The sequence below is a fragment of the Anas platyrhynchos genome, chromosome 25, assembly GCF_047663525.1.
Source record: "Anas platyrhynchos isolate ZD024472 breed Pekin duck chromosome 25, IASCAAS_PekinDuck_T2T, whole genome shotgun sequence".
NCBI lineage: Eukaryota > Metazoa > Chordata > Aves > Anseriformes > Anatidae > Anas > Anas platyrhynchos.
In genome coordinates, this window is record NC_092611.1 from 1,454,360 (window position 1) to 1,474,440 (window position 20,081).

A 20,081-nucleotide genomic window follows, 5' to 3' on the forward strand; every position below is an offset into this window, starting at 1 on the left:
TCGGAAACAGCGAACCCGGAGGGTCCAGTTGCATGTGGGGCTGCGTAAAGGCTCCCCTGGGGGTTCACTTGTACCCAAAGCCTTCCTTTGGTGACACTTTTGGATGGGCGAAAAGGGCTCGCAACGCATTTCCTGGGGCCTGATTTTTCAGTCGTCTCCGATGACGGCTAGGGCTATGTTTAGGGTTGCTCGGAAACAGCGAACCCGGAGGGTCCAGTTGCATATGGGGCTGCGTAAAGGCACCCATGTTGAGTTCTCTTGTACCCAAAGCCTTCCTTTGGGGGCACTTTTGTATGGGCGAAAAGGGCTCGCAACGCATTTCCTTGGGCCTGATTTTTCAGTCGTCAGCGATGCCGGCTATGGATAATTTTAGGGATGCTCGGAAACAGTGAACCCGGAGGGTCCAGTTGCATGTGGGGCTGCGTAAAGGCACTCATGGTGAGTTCTCTTGTACCGAAAGCCTTCCTTTGGGGGCACTTTTGGATGGGCGAAAAGGGCTCGCAACGCATTTCCTGGGGCCTGATTTTTCAGTCGTCTTCGATGCCGGCTAGGGCTATGTTTAGGGATGCTCGAAAACAGCGAACCCGGAGGGTCCAGTTGCATGTGGGGCTGCGTAAAGGCTCCCCTGGGGAATTCACTTGTACCTAAAGCCTTCCTTTGGGGGCAGTTTTGGATGGTCCATAGGGGCTCGCAATGCATTTCCTGGGGCCTGATTTTTCACACGTCTTCGATGCCGGCTAGGGCTATGTTTAGGGATGCTCGGAAAAAGCGAACCCGGAGGGTCCAGTTGCATGTGGGGCTGCGTAAAGGCTCCCCTGGGGAATTCACTTGTACCCAAATCATTCCTTTGGGGGCACTTTTGGATGGGCGAAAAGGGCTCGTAACGCATTAACTGGGGCCTGATTTTTCAGTCATCATCGATGCCGGCTAGGGCTATGTTTAGAGATGCTCGGAAACAGCGAACCCGGAGGGTCCAGTTGCATGTGGGGCTGCGTAAAGGCTCCCCTGGGGAGTTCTCTTGTACCCAAAGTCTTCCTTTGGGGGCACTTTTGGATGGACGAAAAGGGCTCGCAACGCATTTCCTGGGGCCTGATTTTTCAGTCGTCTTCGATGCCGGCTAATGCTAGGTTTAGGGATGCTCGGAGACAGCGAACCCGGAGGGTCCAGTTGCATGTGGGGCTGCGTAAAGGCTCCCCTGGGGAGTTCACTTGTACCCAAAGCCTTCCTTTGGGGGCACGTTTGGATGGGCGAAAAGGGCTCGCAACGCATTTTCTTGGGCCTGATTTTTCACTCGTCATCGATGCCGGCTAGGGATATGTTTAGGGATGCTCGGAAACAGCGAACCCGGAGGGTCCAGTTGCATGTGGGGCTGCGTAAAGGCTCCCGTGGGGAGTTCACTTGTACCCAAAGCCTTCCTTTGGGGGCACTTTTGTATGGGCGAAAAGGGCTCGTAACGCATTTCCTTGGGCCTGATTTTTCAGTCGTCAGCGATGCCGGCTATGGATAATTTTAGGGATGCTCGGAAACAGTGAACCCGGAGGGTCCAGTTGCATGTGGGGCTGCGTAAAGGCACTCATGGTGAGTTCTCTTGTACCGAAAGCCTTCCTTTCGGGGCACTTTTGGATATGCGAAAAGGGCTCGCAACGCATTTCCTGGGGCCTGATTTTTCAGTCGTCTTCGATGCCGGCTAGGGCTATGTTTAGGGATGCTCGAAAACAGCGAACCCGGAGGGTCCAGTTGCATGTGGGGCTGCGTAAAGGCTCCCCTGGGGAATTCACTTGTACCTAAAGCCTTCCTTTGGGGGCACTTTTGGATGGTCCATAGGGGCTCGCAATGCATTTCCTGGGGCCTGATTTTTCACACGTCTTCGATGCCGGCTAGGGCTATGTTTAGGGATGCTCGGAAAAAGCGAACCCGGAGGGTCCAGTTACATGTGGGGCTGCGTAAAGGCTCCCCTGGGGAGTTCACTTGTACCCAAATCATTCCTTTGGGGGCACTTTTGGATGGGCGAAAAGGGCTCGTAACGCATTAACTGGGGCCTGATTTTTCAGTCATCATCGATGCCGGCTAGGGCTATGTTTAGGGATGCTCGGAAAAAGCGAACCCGGAGGGTCCAGTTGCATGTGGGGCTGCGTAAAGTCTCCCCTGGGGAGTTCTCTTGTACCCAAAGTCTTCCTTTGGGGGCACGTTTGGATGGACGAAAAGGGCTCGCAACGCATTTCCTGGGGCCTGATTTTTCAGTCGTCTTCGATGCCGGCTAATGCTAGGTTTAGGGATGCTCGGAGACAGCGAACCCGGAGGGTCCAGTTGCATGTGGGGCTGCGTAAAGGCTCCCCTGGGGAGTTCACTTGTACCCAAAGTCTTCCTTTGGGGGCACGTTTGGATGGGCGAAAAGGGCTCGCAACGCATTTTCTTGGGCCTGATTTTTCACTCGTCATCGATGCCGGCTAGGGATATGTTTAGGGATGCTCGGAAACAGCGAACCCGGAGGGTCCAGTTGCATGTGGGGCTGCGTAAAGGCTCCCCTGGGGAGTTCACTTGTACCCAAAGCCTTCCTTTGGGGGCACTTTTGGATGGGCGAAAAGGGCTTACAACGCATTTCCTGGGGCCTGATTTTTCAGTCGTCTTCGATGCCGGCAAGGGCTATGTTTAGGGATGCTCGGAAACAGCGAACCCGGAGGGTCCAGTTGCATGTGGGGCTGCGTAAAGGCTCCCCTGGGGGTTCACTTGTACCCAAAGCCTTCCTTTGGTGACACTTTTGGATGGTCCAAATGGGCTTGCAACGCGTTTCCTTGGGCCTGATTTTTCAGTCGTCTCCGATGAGGGCTAGGGCTATGTTTAGGGTTGCTCGGAAACAGCGAACCCGGAGGGTCCAGTTGCATATGGGGCTGCGTAAAGGCTCCCCTGGGAACTTCAGATGTACCCAAAGCCTTCCTTTGGGGGCACTTTTGGATGGGCGAAAAGGGCTCGTAACGCATTTCCTTGGGCCTGATTTTTCAGTCGTCAGCGATGCCGGCTATGGATATGTTTAGGGATGCTCGGAAACAGTGAACCCGGAGGGTCCAGTTGCATGTGGGGCTGCGTAAAGGCTCCCCTGGGGAATTCACTTGTACCTAAAGCCTTCCTTTGGGGGCACTTTTGGATGGTCCAAAGGGGCTCGCAATGCATTTCCTGGGGCCTGATTTTTCACACGTCTTCGATGCCGGCTAGGGCTATGTTTAGGGATGCTCGGAAAAAGCGAACCCGGAGGGTCCAGTTGCATGTGGGGCTGCGTAAAGGCTCCCCTGGGGAGTTCTCTTGTACCCAAAGCCTTCCTTTGGGGGCACTTTTGGATGGGTGAAAATGGCTTGTAACGCATTTCCTGGGGCCTGATTTTTCAGTCGTCTTCGATGCCGGCTAGGGCTATGTTTAGGGATGCTCGGAAACAGCGAACCCGGAGGGTCCAGTTGCATGTGGGGCTGCGTAAAGGCTCCCCTGGGGAGTTCACTTGTACCCAAAGCCTTCCTTTGGGGGCACTTTTGGATGGGCGAAAAGGGCTCGTAACGCATTTCCTGGGGCCTGATTTTTCAGTCGTCTTCGATGCCTGCTAGGCCTATGTTTAAGGATGCTCGGAAACAGCGAACCCGGAGGGTCCAGTTGCATGTGGGGCTGCGTAAAGGCTCCCCTGGGGAGTTCTCTTGTACCCAAAGCCTTCCTTTGGGGGCACTTTTGGATGGGCGAAAAAGGCTCGTAACGCATTTCCTGGGGCCTGATTTTTCAGTCGTCTTCGATGCCTGCTAGGCCTATGTTTAAGGATGCTCGGAAACAGCGAACCAGGAGGGTCCAGTTGCATGTGGGGCTGCGTAAAGGCTCCCCTGGGGAGTTCTCTTGTACCCAAAGTCTTCGTTTGGGGGCACATTTGGATGGGCGAAAAGGGCTCGTAACGCACTTCCTGGGGCCTGATTTTTCAGTCATCTTCGATGCCGGCAAGGGCTACTTTTAGGGTTGCTCATGAACAGCGAACCCGGAGGGTCCAGTTGCATGTGGGGCTGCGTAAAGGCTCCCCTGGGGAGTTCACTTGTACCCAAAGCCTTCCTTTGGGGGCACTTTTGGATGGGTGAAAAGGGCTCGTAACGCATTTCCTGGGGCCTGATTTTTCAGTCGTCATCGATGCCGGTAGGGCTATGTTTAGGGATGCTCGGAAACAGCGAACCCGGAGGGTCCAGTTGCATGTGGGGCTGCGTAAAGGCTCCCCTGGGGAGTTCTCTTGTACCCAAAGCCTTCCTTTGGGGGCACTTTTGGATGGGCGAAAAGGGCTCGGAACGCATTTCCTGGGGCCTGATTTTTCAGTCATCTTCGATGCCGGCAAGGGCTATGTTTAGAGAGGCTCGGAAACAGCGAACCCGGAGGGTCCAGTTGCATGTGGGGCTGCGTAAAGGCTCCCCTGAGGAGTTCACTTGTACCCAAAGCCTTCCTTTGGTGACACTTTTGGATGGTCCAAAGGGGCTTGCAACGCATTTCCTGGGGCCTGATTTTTCAGTCTTGTTTGATGCCGGCTAGGGATATGTTTAGGGATGCTTGAAAACAGCGAACCCAGAGGGTCCAGTTGCATGTGGGGCTGCGTAAAGACTCCCCTGGGGAGTTCACTTGTACCCAAAGCCTTCCTTTGGTGACACTTTTGGATGGTCCAAAGGGGCTTGCAACGCGTTTTCTGGGACCCGAGTTTTCAGTCTTCTCCCATGCCAGCTAGTGATATATTTAGGGTTGCTCGGAAAAATCGAACCCGGAGGGTCCAGTTCCATGTGGGGCTGCGTAATGGCTCCCCTGGGGAGTTCTCTTGTACCCAAAGTCTTCCTTTGGGGGCACTTTTGGATGGGTGAAAATGGCTTGTAACGCATTTCCTGGGGCCTGATTTTTCAGTCGTCTTCGATGCCGGCTAGGGTTATGTTTAGGGATGCTCGGAAACAGCGAACCCGGAGGGTCCAGTTGCATGTGGGGCTGCGTAAAGGCTCCCCTGGGGAGTTCACTTGTACCCAAAACCTTCCTTTGGGGGCACTTTTGGATGGGCGAAAAGGGCTCGTAACGCATTTCCTGGGGCCTGATTTTTCAGTCGTCTTCGATGCCTGCTAGGCCTATGTTTAAGGATGCTCGGAAACAGCGAACCCGGAGGGTCCAGTTGCATGTGGGGCTGCGTAAAGGCTCCCCTGGGGAGTTCTCTTGTACCCAAAGTCTTCGTTTGGGGGCACATTTGGATGGGCGAAAAGGGCTCGTAACGCATTTCCTGGGGCCTGATTTTTCAGTCATCTTCGATGCCGGCAAGGGCTACGTTTAGGGTTGCTCATGAACAGCGAACCCGGAGGGTCCAGTTGCATGTGGGGCTGCGTAAAGGCTCCCCTGGGGAGTTCACTTGTACCCAAAGCCTTCCTTTGTTGACACTTTGGGATGGTCCAAAGGGGCTTGCAAGGCGTTTTCTGGGGCCCGTGTTTACAGTCTTCTCCCATGCCGTCTAGGGATATATTTAGGGTTGCTCAGAAACAGCGAACCGGAGGGTCCAGTTGCATGTGGGGCTGCGTAAAGGCTCCCCTGGGAACTTCAGATGTATCCAAAGCCTTCCTTTGGGGGCAGTTTTGGATGGTCCAAAGGGGCTCGCAACGCATTTCCTTGGGCCTGATTTTTCACTCGTCTCCGATGATGGCTAGGGCTACGTTTAGGTTTGCTCATGAACAGCGAACCCGGAGGGTCCAGTTGCATGTGGGGCTGCGTAAAGGCTCCCCTGGGGAGTTCTCTTGTACCTAAAGCCTTCCTTTGGGGGCACTTTTGGATGGGCGAAAAGGGGCTCGCAATGCATTTCCTGGGGCCTGATTTTTCACACGTCTTCGATGCCGGCTAGGGCTATGTTTAGGGATGCTCGGAAAAAGCGAACCCGGAGGGTCCAGTTGCATGTGGGGCTGCGTAAAGGCTCCCCTGGGGAGTTCTCTTGTACCCAAAGCCTTCCTTTGGGGGCACTTTTGGATGGGTGAAAATGGCTTGTAACGCATTTCCTGGGGCCTGATTTTTCAGTCGTCTTCGATGCCGGCTAGGGCTATGTTTAGGGATGCTCGGAAACAGCGAACCCGGAGGGTCCAGTTGCATGTGGGGCTGCGTAAAGGCTCCCCTGGGGAATTCACTTGTACCCAAAGCCTTCCTTTGGGGGCACTTTTGGATGGGCGAAAAGGGCTCGTAACGCATTTCCTGGGGCCTGATTTTTCAGTCGTCTTCGATGCCTGCTAGGCCTATGTTTAAGGATGCTCGGAAACAGCGAACCCGGAGGGTCCAGTTGCATGTGGGGCTGCGTAAAGGCTCCCCTGGGGAGTTCTCTTGTACCCAAAGCCTTCCTTTGGGGGCACTTTTGGATGGGCGAAAAAGGCTCGTAACGCATTTCCTGGGGCCTGATTTTTCAGTCGTCTTCGATGCCTGCTAGGCCTATGTTTAAGGATGCTCGGAAACAGCGAACCCGGAGGGTCCAGTTGCATGTGGGGCTGCGTAAAGGCTCCCCTGGGGAGTTCTCTTGTACCCAAAGCCTTCCTTTGGGGGCACATTTGGATGGGCGAAAAGGGCTCGTAAGGCATTTCCTGGGGCCTGATTTTTCAGTCATCTTCGATGCCGGCAAGGGCTACTTTTAGGGTTGCTCATGAACAGCGAACCCGGAGGGTCCAGTTGCATGTGGGGCTGCGTAAAGGCTCCCCTGGGGAGTTCACTTGTACCCAAAGCCTTCCTTTGGGGGCACTTTTGGATGGGTGAAAAGGGCTCGTAACGCATTTCCTGGGGCCTGATTTTTCAGTCGTCATCGATGCCGGTAGGGCTATGTTTAGGGATGCTCGGAAACAGCGAACCCGGAGGGTCCAGTTGCATGTGGGGCTGCGTAAAGGCTCCCCTGGGGAGTTCTCTTGTACCCAAAGCCTTCCTTTGGGGGCACTTTTGGATGGGCGAAAAGGGCTCGGAACGCATTTCCTGGGGCCTGATTTTTCAGTCATCTTCGATGCCGGCAAGGGCTATGTTTAGAGATGCTCGGAAACAGCGAACCCGGAGGGTCCAGTTGCATGTGGGGCTGCGTAAAGGCTCCCCTGAGGAGTTCACTTGTACCCAAAGCCTTCCTTTGGTGACACTTTTGGATGGTCCAAAGGGGCTTGCAACGCATTTCCTGGGGCCTGATTTTTCTGTCTTGTTTGATGCCGGCTAGGGATATGTTTAGGGATGCTTGAAAACAGCGAACCCGGAGGGTCCAGTTGCATGTGGGGCTGCGTAAAGACTCCCCTGGGGAGTTCACTTGTACCCAAAGCCTTCCTTTGGTGACACTTTTGGATGGTCCAAAGGGGCTTGCAACGCGTTTTCTGGGACCCGAGTTTTCAGTCTTCTCGCATGCCGGCTAGTGATATATTTAGTGTTGATCGGAAAAATCGAACCCGGAGGGTCCAGTTACATGTGGGGCTGCGTAAAGGCTCCCCTGGGGAGTTCTCTTGTACCCAAAGCCTTCCTTTGGGGGCACTTTTGGATGGGTGAAAAGGGCTCGTAACGCATTTCCTGGGGCCTGATTTTTCAGTCGTCATCAATGCCGGTAGGTCTATGTTTAGGGATGCTCGGAAACAGAGAACCCGGAGGGTCCAGTTGCATGTGGGGCTGCGTAAAGGCTCCCCTGGGGAGTTCACTTGTACCCAAAGCCTTCCTTTGGGGGCACTTTTGGATGGGCGAAAAGGGCTCGGAACGCATTTCCTGGGGCCTGATTTTTCAGTCGTCTTCGATGCCGGCTAGGCCTATGTTTAAGGATGCTCGGAAACAGCGAACCCGGAGGGTCCAGTTGCATGTGGGGCTGCGTAAAGGCTCCCCTGGGGAGTTCTCTTGTACCCAAAGCCTTCCTTTGGGGGCACGTTTGGATGGGCGAAAAGGGCATGTAACGCATTTCCTGGGGCCTGATTTTTCAGTCGTCTTCGATGCCTGCTAGGCCTATGTTTAAGGATGCTCGGAAACAGCGAACCCGGAGGGTCCAGTTGCATGTGGGGCTGCGTAAAGGCTCCCCTGGGGAGTTCTCTTGTACCCAAAGTCTTCCTTTGGGGGCACATTTGGATGGGCGAAAAGGGCTCGTAACGCATTTTCTTGGGCCTGATTTTTCAGTCATCTTCGATGCCGGCAAGGGCTACGTTTAGGGTTGCTCATGAACAGCGAACCCGGAGGGTCCAGTTGCATGTGGGGCTGCGTAAAGGCTCCCCTGGGGAGTTCACTTGTACCCAAAGCCTTCCTTTGGGGGCACTTTTGGATGGGCGAAAAGGGCTCGTAACGCATTTCCTGGGGCCTGATTTTTCAGTCGTCATCGATGCCGGTCGGGCTATGTTTAGGGATGCTCGGAAACAGCGAACCCGGAGGGTCCAGTTGCATGTGGGGCTGCGTAAAGGCTCCCCTGGGGAGTTCTCTTGTACCCAAAGCCTTCCTTTGGGGGTACTTTTGGATGGGCGAAAAGGGCTCGGAACGCATTTCCTGGGGCCTGATTTTTCAGTCGTCTTCGATGCATGCTAGGCCTATGTTTAAGGATGCTCGGAAACAGCGAACCCGGAGGGTCCAGTTGCATGTGGGGCTGCGTAACGGCTCCCCTGGGGAGTTCTCTTGTACCCAAAGCCTTCCTTTGGGGGCACTTTTGGATGGGCAAAAATGGCTCGTAAGGCATTTCCTGGGGCCTGATTTTTCAGTCATCTTCGATGCCGGCAAGGGCTATGTTTAGAGATGCTCGGAAACAGCGAACCCGGAGGGTCCAGATGCATGTGGGGCTGCGTAAAGGCTCCCCTGGGGAGTTCACTTGTACCCAAAGCCTTCCTTTGTTGACACTTTGGGATGGTCCAAAGGGGCTTGCAACGCATTTCCTGGGGCCTGATTTTTCAGTCGTGTTTGATGCCGGCTAGGGATATGTTTAGGGATGCTCGAAAACAGCGAACCCGGAGGGTCCAGTTGCATGTGGGGCTGCGTAAAGACTCCCCTGGGGAGTTCACTTGTACCCAAAGCCTTCCTTTGGTGACACTTTTGGATGGTCCAAAGGGGCTTGCAACGCGTTTTCTGGGACCCGAGTTTTCAGTCTTCTCGCATGCCGGCTAGTGATATATTTAGTGTTGATCGGAAAAATCGAACCCGGAGGGTCCAGTTACATGTGGGGCTGCGTAAAGGCTCCCCTGGGGAGTTCACTTGTACCCAAAGCCTTCCTTTGGGGGCACTTTTGGATGGGTGAAAAGGGCTCGTAACGCATTTCCTGGGGCCTGATTTTTCAGTCGTCATCAATGCCGGTAGGGCTATGTTTAGGGATGCTCGGAAACAGAGAACCCGGAGGGTCCAGTTGCATGTGGGGCTGCGTAAAGGCTCCCCTGGGGAGTTCACTTGTACCCAAAGCCTTCCTTTGGGGGCACTTTTGGATGGGCGAAAAGGGCTCGGAACGCATTAACTGGGGCCTGATTTTTCAGTCGTCTTCGATGCCTGCTAGGCCTATGTTTAAGGATGCTCGGAAACAGCGAACCCGGAGGGTCCAGTTGCATGTGGGGCTACGTAAAGGCTAACCTGGGGAGTTCTCTTGTACCCAAAGTCTTCCTTTGGGGGCACATTTGGATGGGCAAAAATGGCTCGTAAGGCATTTCCTGGGGCCTGATTTTTCAGTCATCTTCGATGTTGGCAAGGGCTATGTTTAGAGATGCTCGGAAACAGCGAACCCGGAGGGTCCAGATGCATGTGGGGCTGCGTAAAGGCTCCCCTGGGGAGTTCACTTGTACCCAAAGCCTTCCTTTGTTGACACTTTGGGATGGTCCAAAGGGGCTTGCAACGCGTTTTCTGGGGCCCGTGTTTACAGTCTTCTCCCATGCCGTCTAGGGATATATTTAGGGTTGCTCAGAAACAGCGAACTGGAGGGTCCAGTTGCATGTGGGGCTGCGTAAAGGCTCCCCTGGGAACTTCAGATGTATCCAAAGCCTTCCTTTGGGGGCAGTTTTGGATGGTCCAAAGGGGCTAGCAATGCATTTCCTTGGGCCTGATTTTTCACTCGTCTCCGATGATGGCTAGCGCTACGTTTAGGTTTGCTCATGAACAGCGAACCCGGAGGGTCCAGTTGCATGTGGGGCTGCGTAAAGGCTCCCCTGGGGAGTTCTCTTGTACCCAAAGCCTTCCTTTGGGGGCACTTTTGGATGGGCGAAAAGGGACTCGCAACGCGTTTTCTTGGGCCCGGTTTTTCAGTCGTCTTCGATGCCGGCTTGGGCTATGTTTAGGGATGCTCGGAAACAGCGAACCCGGAGGGTCCAGTTGCATGTGGGGCTGCGTAAAGGCTCCCCTGGGGAGTTCACTTGTACCCAAAGCCTTCCTTTGGTGACACTTTTGGATGGTCCAAAGGGGCTTGCAACGCGTTTTCTGGGACCCGAGTTTTCAGTCTTCTCCCATGCCGGCTAGTGATATATTTAGGGTTGCTCGGAAAAATCGAACCCGGAGGGTCCAGTTCCATGTGGGGCTGCGTAATGGCTCCCCTGGGGAGTTCTCTTGTACCCAAAGTCTTCCTTTGGGGGCACTTTTGGATGGGTGAAAATGGCTTGTAACGCATTTCCTGGGGCCTGATTTTTCAGTCGTCTTCGATGCCGGCTAGGGTTATGTTTAGGGATGCTCGGAAACAGCGAACCCGGAGGGTCCAGTTGCATGTGGGGCTGCGTAAAGGCTCCCCTGGGGAGTTCACTTGTACCCAAAACCTTCCTTTGGGGGCACTTTTGGATGGGCGAAAAGGGCTCGTAACGCATTTCCTGGGGCCTGATTTTTCAGTCGTCTTCGATGCCTGCTAGGCCTATGTTTAAGGATGCTCGGAAACAGCGAACCCGGAGGGTCCAGTTGCATGTGGGGCTGCGTAAAGGCTCCCCTGGGGAGTTCTCTTGTACCCAAAGTCTTCGTTTGGGGGCACATTTGGATGGGCGAAAAGGGCTCGTAACGCATTTCCTGGGGCCTGATTTTTCAGTCATCTTCGATGCCGGCAAGGGCTACGTTTAGGGTTGCTCATGAACAGCGAACCCGGAGGGTCCAGTTGCATGTGGGGCTGCGTAAAGGCTCCCCTGGGGAGTTCACTTGTACCCAAAGCCTTCCTTTGTTGACACTTTGGGATGGTCCAAAGGGGCTTGCAAGGCGTTTTCTGGGGCCCGTGTTTACAGTCTTCTCCCATGCCGTCTAGGGATATATTTAGGGTTGCTCAGAAACAGCGAACTGGAGGGTCCAGTTGCATGTGGGGCTGCGTAAAGGCTCCCCTGGGAACTTCAGATGTATCCAAAGCCTTCCTTTGGGGGCAGTTTTGGATGGTCCAAAGGGGCTCGCAACGCATTTCCTTGGGCCTGATTTTTCACTCGTCTCCGATGATGGCTAGGGCTACGTTTAGGTTTGCTCATGAACAGCGAACCCGGAGGGTCCAGTTGCATGTGGGGCTGCGTAAAGGCTCCCCTGGGGAGTTCTCTTGTACCCAAAGCCTTCCTTTGGGGGCACTTTTGGATGGGCGAAAAGGGACTCGCAACGCGTTTTCTTGGGCCCGGTTTTTAGTCGTCTTCGATGCCGGCTTGGGCTATGTATAGGGATGCTCGGAAACAGCGAACCCGGAGGGTCCAGTTGCATGTGGGGCTGCGTAAAGGCTCCCCTGGGGAGTTCACTTGTACCCAAAGCCTTCCTTTGGTGACACTTTTGGATGGTCCAAAGGGGCTTGCAACGCGTTTTCTGGGACCCGGGTTTTCAGTCTTCTCCCATGCCGGCTAGTGATATATTTAGGGTTGCTCGGAAAAATCGAACCCGGAGGGTCCAGTTCCATGTGGGGCTGCGTAAAGGCTCCCCTGGGGAGTTCACTTGTACCCAAAACCTTCCTTTGGGGGCACTTTTGGATGGGCGAAAAGGGCTCGTAACGCATTTCCTGGGGCCTGATTTTTCAGTCGTCTTCGATGCCTGCTAGGCCTATGTTTAAGGATGCTCGGAAACAGCGAACCCGGAGGGTCCAGTTGCATGTGGGGCTGCGTAAAGGCTCCCCTGGGGAGTTCTCTTGTACCCAAAGTCTTCGTTTGGGGGCACATTTGGATGGGCGAAAAGGGCTCGTAACGCATTTCCTGGGGCCTGATTTTTCAGTCATATTCGATGCCGGCAAGGGCTACGTTTAGGGTTGCTCATGAACAGCGAACCCGGAGGGTCCAGTTGCATGTGGGGCTGCGTAAAGGCTCCCCTGGGGAGTTCACTTGTACCCAAAGCCTTCCTTTGTTGACACTTTGGGATGGTCCAAAGGGGCTTGCAAGGCGTTTTCTGGGGCCCGTGTTTACAGTCTTCTCCCATGCCGTCTAGGGATATATTTAGGGTTGCTCAGAAACAGCGAACCGGAGGGTCCAGTTGCATGTGGGGCTGCGTAAAGGCTCCCCTGGGAACTTCAGATGTATCCAAAGCCTTCCTTTGGGGGCAGTTTTGGATGGTCCAAAGGGGCTCGCAACGCATTTCCTTGGGCCTGATTTTTCACTCGTCTCCGATGATGGCTAGGGCTACGTTTAGGTTTGCTCATGAACAGCGAACCCGGAGGGTCCAGTTGCATGTGGGGCTGCGTAAAGGCTCCCCTGGGGAGTTCTCTTGTACCCAAAGCCTTCCTTTGGGGGCACTTTTGGATGGGCGAAAAGGGACTCGCAACGCGTTTTCTTGGGCCCGGTTTTTAGTCGTCTTCGATGCCGGCTTGGGCTATGTATAGGGATGCTCGGAAACAGCGAACCCGGAGGGTCCAGTTGCATGTGGGGCTGCGTAAAGGCTCCCCTGGGGAGTTCACTTGTACCCAAAGCCTTCCTTTGGTGACACTTTTGGATGGTCCAAAGGGGCTTGCAACGCGTTTTCTGGGACCCGGGTTTTCAGTCTTCTCCCATGCCGGCTAGTGATATATTTAGGGTTGCTCGGAAAAATCGAACCCGGAGGGTCCAGTTCCATGTGGGGCTGCGTAAAGGCTCCCCTGGGGAGTTCTCTTGTACCCAAAGTCTTCCTTTGGGGGCACTTTTGGATGGGTGAAAATGGCTTGTAACGCATTTCCTGGGGCCTGATTTTTCAGTCGTCTTCGATGCCGGCTAGGGTTATGTTTAGGGATGCTCGGAAACAGCGAACCCGGAGGGTCCAGTTGCATGTGGGGCTGCGTAAAGGCTCCCCTGGGGAGTTCACTTGTACCCAAAACCTTCCTTTGGGGGCACTTTTGGATGGGCGAAATGGGCTCGTAACGCATTTCCTGGGGCCTGATTTTTCAGTCGTCTTCGATGCCTGCTAGGCCTATGTTTAAGGATGCTAGGAAACAGCGAACCCGGAGGGTCCAGTTGCATGTGGGGCTGCGTAAAGGCTCCCCTGGGGAGTTCTCTTGTACCCAAAGTCTTCGTTTGGGGGCACATTTGGATGGGCGAAAAGGGCTCGGAACGCATTTCCTGGGGCCTGATTTTTCAGTCATCTTCGATGCCGGCAAGGGCTACGTTTAGGGTTGCTCATGAACAGCGAACCCGGAGGGTCCAGTTGCATGTGGGGCTGCGTAAAGGCTCCCCTGGGGAGTTCACTTGTACCCAAAGCCTTCCTTTGTTGACACTTTGGGATGGTCTAAAGTGGCTTGCAACGCGTTTTCCGGGACCCGTGTTTACAGTCTTCTCCCATGCCGGCTAGGGATATATTTAGGGTTGCTCAGAAACAGCGAACCCGGAGGGTCCAGTTGCATGTGGGGCTGCGTAAAGGCTCCCCTGGGGAGTTCACTTGTACCCAAATCATTCCTTTGGGGGCACTTTTGGATGGGCGAAAAGGGCTTGCAACGCATTTCCTGGGGCCTGATTTTTCAGTCTTCTTCGATGCTGGCTAGGGCTATGTTTAGGGATGCTCGGAAACAGCGAACCCGGAGGGTCCAGTTGCATATGGGGCTGCGTAAAGGCTCCCCTGGGGAGTTCTCTTGTACCCAAAGAATTCCTTTGGGGGCACTTTTCTGATGGTCCAAAGGGACTCGCAACACGTTTTCTGAGGCCCGGTTTTTCAGTCGTCTTCGATGCCGGCTAGGGCTATGTATAGGGATGCTCGGAAACAGCGAACCCGGAGGGTCCAGTTGCATGTGGGGCTGCGTAAAGGCTCCCCTGGGAACTTCACATGTACCCAAGGCCTTCCTTTGGTGACACTTTTGGATGGTCCAAAGGGGCTCACAACTCATTTCCTGGGGCCGGATTCTTCACTCGTCTACGATGACTGCTAGGGATATGTTTAGGGTTGCTCATGAACAGCGAACCTGGAGGGTCCAGTTGCATGTGGGGCTGCGTAAAGGCTCCCCTGGGAACTTCAGATGTATCGAAAGCCTTCCTTTGGGGGCAGTTTTGGATGGTCCAAAGGGGCTCGCAACGCATTTCCTTGGGCCTGATTTTTCACTCCTCTCCGATGACGGCTAGGGCTACGTTTAGGTTTGCTCATGAACAGTGAACCCGGAGGGTCCAGTTGCATGTGGGGCTGCGTAAAGGCTCCCCTGGGGAGTTCACTTGTACCCAAAGCCTTCCTTTGGGGGCACTTTTGGATGGGCGAAAAGGGACTCGCAACGCGTTTTCTTGGGCCCGGTTTTTCAGTCGTCTTCGATGCCGGCTAGGGCTATTTTAGGGATGCTCGGAAACAGCGAACCCGGAGGGTCCAGTTGCATGTGGGGCTGCGTAAAGGCTCTCCTGGGGAGTTCACTTGTACCCAAAGCCTTCCTTTGGTGACACTTTTGGATGGTCCAAAGTGGCTTGCAACGCGTTTTCTGGGGCCCGTGTTTACAGTCTTCTCCCATGCCGGCTAGGGATATATTTAGGGTTGCTCAGAAACAGCGAACCCGGAGGGTCCAGTTGCATGTGGGGCTGCGTAAAGGTTCCCCGGGGGAGTTCAGTTGTACCCAAAGCCTTCCTTTGGTGACACTTTTGGATGGTCCAAAGTGGCTTGCAACGCATTTCCTGGGGCCTGATTTTTCAGTCGTCTTCGATGATGGCTAGGGCTATGTTTAGGGATGCTCGGAAACAGCGAACCCGGAGGGTCCAGTTGCATATGGGGCTGCGTAAAGGCTCCCCTGGGGAGTTCTCTTGTAACCAAAGCCTTCCTTTGGGGGCACTTTTGGATGGTCCAAAGGGACTCGCAACGCGTTTTCTGGGGCCCGGTTTTTCAGTCGTCTTCGATGCCGGCTAGGGCTATTTTAGGGATGCTCGGAAACAGCGAACCCGGAGGGTCCAGTTGCATGTGGGGCTGCGTAAAGGCTCCCCTGGGGAGTTCACTTGTACCCAAAGCCTTCCTTTGGTGACACTTTTGGATGGTCCAAAGGGGCTTGCAACGCGTTTTCTGGGACCCGAGTTTCAGACTTCTCCCATGCCGGCTAGTGATATATTTAGTGTTGCTCGGAAAAATCGAACCCGGAGGGTCCAGTTGCATGTGGGGCTGCGTAAAGGCTCCCCTGGGGAGTTCTCTTGTACCCAAAGTCTTCGTTTGGGGGCAGTTTTGGATGGGTGAAAAGGGCTCGTAACGCATTTCCTGGGGCCTGATTTTTCAGTCGTCATCGATGCTGGTAGGGCTATGTTTAGGGATGCTCGGAAACAGAGAACCCGGAGGGTCCAGTTGCATGTGGGGCTGCGTAAAGGCTCCCCTGGGGAGTTCACTTGTACCCAAAGCCTTCCTTTGTAGGCACTTTTGGATGGGCGAAAAGGGCTCGGAACGCATTTCCTGGGGCCTGATTTTTCAGTCGTCTTCGATGCCTGCTAGGCCTATGTTTAAGGATGCTCGGAAACAGTTAACCCGGAGGGTCCAGTTGCATGTGGGGCTGCGTAAAGGCTCCCCTGGGGAGTTCACTTGTACCCAAAGCCATCCTTTGGGGGTACTTTTGGATGGTCCAAAAATGGCTCATAACGCATTTCCTGGGGCCTGATTTTTCAGTCATCTTCGATGCCAGCAAGGGCTATGTTTAGAGATGCTCGGAAACAGCGAACCCGGAGGGTCCAGTTGCATGTGGGGCTGCGTAAAGGCTCCCCTGGGGAGTTCTCTTGTACCCAAAGCCTTCCTTTGGTGACACTTTTGGATGGTCCAAAGGGGCTTGCAACGCATTTCCTGGGGCCGGATTTTTCAGTCGTCTTCGATGACTGCTAGGGATACGTTTAGGGTTGCTCATGAACAGCGAATCTGGAGGGTCCAGTTGCATGTGGGGCTGCGTAAAGGCTCCCCTGGGAACTTCAGATGTATCCAAAGCCTTCCTTTGGGGGCAGTTTTGGATGGTCCAAAGGGGCTCGCAACGCATTTCCTTGGGCCTGATTTTTCACTCGTCTCCGATGACGGCTAGTGCTACGTTTAGGTTTGCTCATGAACAGCGAACCCGGAGGGTCCAGTTGCATGTGGGGCTGCGTAAAGGCTCCCCTGGGGAGTTCTCTTGTACCGAAAGCCTTCCTTTGGGGGCACTTTTGGATGGGCGAAAAGGGACTCACAACGCGTTTTCTTGGGCCCGGTTTTTCAGTCGTCTTCGATGCCGGCTAGGGCTATTTTAGGGATGCTCGGAAACAGCGAACCCGGAGGGTCCAGTTGCATGTGGGGCTGCGTAAAGGCTCCCCTGGGGAGTTCACTTGTACCCAAAGCCTTCCTTTGGTGACACTTTTGGATGGTCCAAAGGGGTTTGCAACGCGTTTTCTGGGACCCGTGTTTACAGTCTTCTCCGATGCCGGCTAGTGATATATTTAGGGTTGCTCGGAAAAATCGAACCCGGAGGGTCCAGTTGCATGTGGGGCTGCGTAAAGGCTCCCCTGGGGAGTTCTCTTGTACCCAAAGTCTTCGTTTGGGGGCACTTTTGGGTGGGTGAAAAGGGTTCGTAACGCATTTCCTGGGGCCTGATTTTTCAGTCGTCATCGATGCCGGTAGGGCTATGTTTAGGGATGCTCGGAAACAGCGAACCCGGAGGGTCCAGTTGCATGTGGGGCTGCGTAAAGGCTCCCCTGGGGAGTTCACTTGTACCCAAAACCTTCCTTTGGGGGCACTTTTGGATGGGCGAAATGGGCTCGTAACGCATTTCCTGGGGCCTGATTTTTCAGTCGTCTTCGATGCCTGCTAGGCCTATGTTTAAGGATGCTAGGAAACAGCGAACCCGGAGGGTCCAGTTGCATGTGGGGCTGCGTAAAGGCTCCCCTGGGGAGTTCTCTTGTACCCAAAGTCTTCGTTTGGGGGCACATTTGGATGGGCGAAAAGGGCTCGGAACGCATTTCCTGGGGCCTGATTTTTCAGTCATCTTCGATGCCGGCAAGGGCTACGTTTAGGGTTGCTCATGAACAGCGAACCCGGAGGGTCCAGTTGCATGTGGGGCTGCGTAAAGGCTCCCCTGGGGAGTTCACTTGTACCCAAAGCCTTCCTTTGTTGACACTTTGGGATGGTCTAAAGTGGCTTGCAACGCGTTTTCCGGGACCCGTGTTTACAGTCTTCTCCCATGCCGGCTAGGGATATATTTAGGGTTGCTCAGAAACAGCGAACCCGGAGGGTCCAGTTGCATGTGGGGCTGCGTAAAGGCTCCCCTGGGGAGTTCACTTGTACCCAAATCATTCCTTTGGGGGCACTTTTGGATGGGCGAAAAGGGCTTGCAACGCATTTCCTGGGGCCTGATTTTTCAGTCTTCTTCGATGCTGGCTAGGGCTATGTTTAGGGATGCTCGGAAACAGCGAACCCGGAGGGTCCAGTTGCATATGGGGCTGCGTAAAGGCTCCCCTGGGGAGTTCTCTTGTACCCAAAGAATTCCTTTGGGGGCACTTTTCTGATGGTCCAAAGGGACTCGCAACACGTTTTCTGAGGCCCGGTTTTTCAGTCGTCTTCGATGCCGGCTAGGGCTATTTTAGGGATGCTCGGAAACAGCGAACCCGGAGGGTCCAGTTGCATGTGGGGCTGCGTAAAGGCTCCCCTGGGAACTTCACATGTACCCAAGGCCTTCCTTTGGTGACACTTTTGGATGGTCCAAAGGGGCTCACAACTCATTTCCTGGGGCCGGATTCTTCACTCGTCTACGATGACTGCTAGGGATATGTTTAGGGTTGCTCATGAACAGCGAACCTGGAGGGTCCAGTTGCATGTGGGGCTGCGTAAAGGCTCCCCTGGGAACTTCAGATGTATCGAAAGCCTTCCTTTGGGGGCAGTTTTGGATGGTCCAAAGGGGCTCGCAACGCATTTCCTTGGGCCTGATTTTTCACTCCTCTCCGATGACGGCTAGGGCTACGTTTAGGTTTGCTCATGAACAGTGAACCCGGAGGGTCCAGTTGCATGTGGGGCTGCGTAAAGGCTCCCCTGGGGAGTTCACTTGTACCCAAAGCCTTCCTTTGGGGGCACTTTTGGATGGGCGAAAAGGGACTCGCAACGCGTTTTCTTGGGCCCGGTTTTTCAGTCGTCTTCGATGCCGGCTAGGGCTATTTTAGGGATGCTCGGAAACAGCGAACCCGGAGGGTCCAGTTGCATGTGGGGCTGCGTAAAGGCTCTCCTGGGGAGTTCACTTGTACCCAAAGCCTTCCTTTGGTGACACTTTTGGATGGTCCAAAGTGGCTTGCAACGCGTTTTCTGGGGCCCGTGTTTACAGTCTTCTCCCATGCCGGCTAGGGATATATTTAGGGTTGCTCAGAAACAGCGAACCCGGAGGGTCCAGTTGCATGTGGGGCTGCGTAAAGGTTCCCCGGGGGAGTTCAGTTGTACCCAAAGCCTTCCTTTGGTGACACTTTTGGATGGTCCAAAGTGGCTTGCAACGCATTTCCTGGGGCCTGATTTTTCAGTCGTCTTCGATGATGGCTAGGGCTATGTTTAGGGATGCTCGGAAACAGCGAACCCGGAGGGTCCAGTTGCATATGGGGCTGCGTAAAGGCTCCCCTGGGGAGTTCTCTTGTAACCAAAGCCTTCCTTTGGGGGCACTTTTGGATGGTCCAAAGGGACTCGCAACGCGTTTTCTGGGGCCCGGTTTTTCAGTCGTCTTCGATGCCGGCTAGGGCTATTTTAGGGATGCTCGGAAACAGCGAACCCGGAGGGTCCAGTTGCATGTGGGGCTGCGTAAAGGCTCCCCTGGGGAGTTCACTTGTACCCAAAGCCTTCCTTTGGTGACACTTTTAGATGGTCCAAAGGGGCTTGCAACGCGTTTTCTGGGACCCGAGTTTCAGACTTCTCCCATGCCGGCTAGTGATATATTTAGTGTTGCTCGGAAAAATCGAACCCGGAGGGTCCAGTTGCATGTGGGGCTGCGTAAAGGCTCCCCTGGGGAGTTCTCTTGTACCCAAAGTCTTCGTTTGGGGGCAGTTTTGGATGGGTGAAAAGGGCTCGTAACGCATTTCCTGGGGCCTGATTTTTCAGTCGTCATCGATGCTGGTAGGGCTATGTTTAGGGATGCTCGGAAACAGAGAACCCGGAGGGTCCAGTTGCATGTGGGGCTGCGTAAAGGCTCCCCTGGGGAGTTCACTTGTACCCAAAGCCTTCCTTTGTAGGCACTTTTGGATGGGCGAAAAGGGCTCGGAACGCATTTCCTGGGGCCTGATTTTTCAGTCGTCTTCGATGCCTGCTAGGCCTATGTTTAAGGATGCTCGGAAACAGTTAACCCGGAGGGTCCAGTTGCATGTGGGGCTGCGTAAAGGCTCCCCTGGGGAGTTCACTTGTACCCAAAGCCATCCTTTGGGGGTACTTTTGGATGGTCCAAAAATGGCTCATAACGCATTTCCTGGGGCCTGATTTTTCAGTCATCTTCGATGCCAGCAAGGGCTATGTTTAGAGATGCTCGGAAACAGCGAACCCGGAGGGTCCAGTTGCATGTGGGGCTGCGTAAAGGCTCCCCTGGGGAGTTCTCTTGTACCCAAAGCCTTCCTTTGGTGACACTTTTGGATGGTCCAAAGGGGCTTGCAACGCATTTCCTGGGGCCGGATTTTTCAGTCGTCTTCGATGACTGCTAGGGATACGTTTAGGGTTGCTCATGAACAGCGAATCTGGAGGGTCCAGTTGCATGTGGGGCTGCGTAAAGGCTCCCCTGGGAACTTCAGATGTATCCAAAGCCTTCCTTTGGGGGCAGTTTTGGATGGTCCAAAGGGGCTCGCAACGCATTTCCTTGGGCCTGA